This window comes from Corylus avellana, unplaced genomic scaffold, assembly GCF_965113065.1.
Source record: "Corylus avellana unplaced genomic scaffold, dhCorAvel1.hap1.2 HAP1_SCAFFOLD_135, whole genome shotgun sequence".
Taxonomy (NCBI): domain Eukaryota; kingdom Viridiplantae; phylum Streptophyta; class Magnoliopsida; order Fagales; family Betulaceae; genus Corylus; species Corylus avellana.
This window is the reverse complement of record NW_028290536.1, coordinates 10,001-12,500: the sequence shown is the minus strand read 5'-3', so window position 1 is coordinate 12,500 and position 2,500 is coordinate 10,001.

Below are 2,500 nucleotides of genomic sequence, written 5' to 3'. Positions count from 1 at the left end.
TATTTTCCAATGGATTTACATCTTTCATTAATGGAAATTTTTTGATGTAGTGAGTAATAGCTCTGGTTGTTCGCTGTTCAAGAATTCTTGTTTAGGCAGTTCATATCATCCATACATAATGTTTTGATCTAAGATTTCAATTCTTCCGTGTTTCAGCAGTAGTATATTGTTCCACGGAGCTAAGGTCCAAAATATGGAAGAAAGCGGTGTTTCCACGACTCTACCACCCAGTCAATTCTGTTCCGCTTAATCCCTATTTCATGGCCACATATCTTTCCGGCTAAGGAATGGGAAACCTTTCTCTTGTTACATGAATCCAATTTTTGTTTCATCCGGGAAAAGCCATCTTTTTTTCAACAATGTCTTTGTCATTTGATCCAATAGCGTTCCGTTAGATAGGAACAGATTTGATAAATACTGATAACTCTCGGATGGAGTATTAAAACGGAAAAATCCATTAGATAATGAACTATTGGTTCTAAGCCATCTCTGGCGATAAATCAACAATTCGAAGTGCTTTTCTTGCGTATTCTTGATAAACCAGCGTTTATATATAGATGTAGGAAGATCTGTTTGGGAAGTAAGAAGCCCCTTTGGCATCTCTTCATCTGCAAAGAATTCTCGATGTGAAAACACAGAGACAAAGGGCTGATCTTTGAATAGGAAAAAAAGTGGATCTGCAGGGTCCCAAATGAATTGGCTTATTAGAAAAAAGCCTTGTTCTTTGGAAGATCTGTCTTTTGTCTGGTACTGCACGGTTCTACTCTGCAAGAACTCCGAATCATTCTCTTGAAGCTCATCCTCTTCATCATAAATGATCCGCTTGCCCCGAAATGACCTAGCCCAATAGGGAAATCCCAATTCATTGGGCCTTTCGATACAATCAAATAGAAAGCCCCAAGGGCGCCATATTCTAGGAGCCCAAACTATGTGATTGAATAAATCCTCCTCTATCTGTTGCGGGTCGAGGACTCCTTCTCGTTCCCCTTCTTCAAACTCCGATTCGTATTGTTCATAGAGAAATCTCTGATCAACGATAGAACAAGATCCATTTTGCATCATATCTAAGGGATTCCTTGGTTCGGGCCGAAGAAGCAATGTCACTCGATCATTATCAAACTGACTGCAATCTTTTTCTGTCCGTGAGGATCCCACCAGGGTGCCTTCTACTTCTAATAGGCCATGAACTAGATCAGAATCATTCTCAACGAGTCCATAAGAAGTGATCCCATTTTTTTCATCGGGTCCGGGTAGAGACCAAAGGTCTTGAGCGACCGATCCGGCAGAACAACTCAAAAGATAAAGAAGTATCGTTAATTTCTTCATGCTCGTTCCAAGTTCGAAGTACCATTTGTACAAATAAGAATCCCCTTCGTTACATGATTTCTTCTTCATATAGATAGATATAGGATCTATGGAGCAATTACTTAGAAGTACATTTTGTGCAACAGCCCTTCCTATCTGATAGAAAAGGATCCCATGATCATGAACCGATCTTACCTGGGATCGCAAATCCCAAGTTTGTCTATGAAGAGCAGATCTAATTATATCAGTGTCTATAATTAATTTATTCTGTGTAATACTAATCGATAGGGCCTCATTGGTAAGTGCTACAAGATCTCGTACATTGGAACCCATGGTTATGGACCCGAATCCATTAGTATGGAACATTTTCTTTTCCAAGTGAAATCCCCTAGTATATGAAAGAGTGAAAAAGTGCTTTCGTTGTTGTGGAATAAGAAGCCTTCGTATCTTAATGCATGTATTTAATTTATTCGGAGCTATTAGAGCGGGATCTACTTTTTGGGGAAGATGAGTCGAAGCAATAACAAGAATATTTCTAGTGGAACGTCTTTCACAATCCCTGGAGAGATAGTTCACTAATAGACCGAGGGATAAGTAATTCGACTCATTCACATCTAGATCATGAATGTTTGGAATCCATATTATGCAAGGAGACATTGCTTTTGCTAATTCGAATTGAAGGGTGATATAAAATCGGTCTATTTCCGGCATCATATCCATAGTTAGCGCATTCGTCATAGTTAGGAGCTCCAGCTCCGTATCAAGGTCACGGTCAATATCGTCACTATCATCAATATCGTCACTATCCTCAATAAGAAAACCCTCAGGCTTGTTATCCAGGAACTTGTTCAGAAATACTGTAATGAAAGGAACATAGGAGTTTTCCGCTAGGTATTTGACCAAATAGGATCGTCCAGTTCCTATAGAACCTATCACTAAAATACCCCTAGAGGGGGATAGGGCTAAGCGGAGCGAAAAGGGTTTTCCATGAGATGGGAAATTAAAACTATTAGCCCCACACGAGGTTTGTGAATAAGTGATTGTCTGATAATGAGCAAGGAATATCCGTCTTTCTGCTAAACAGGATGTATTGAACTCATAATTCATTAGATACTTTTTATGAATGTAAACTAAGTATCGTAAGTAAATTGCTCCCGGTTGTTCAATCATTTGATAACCAGAGTCATTCTTTGAT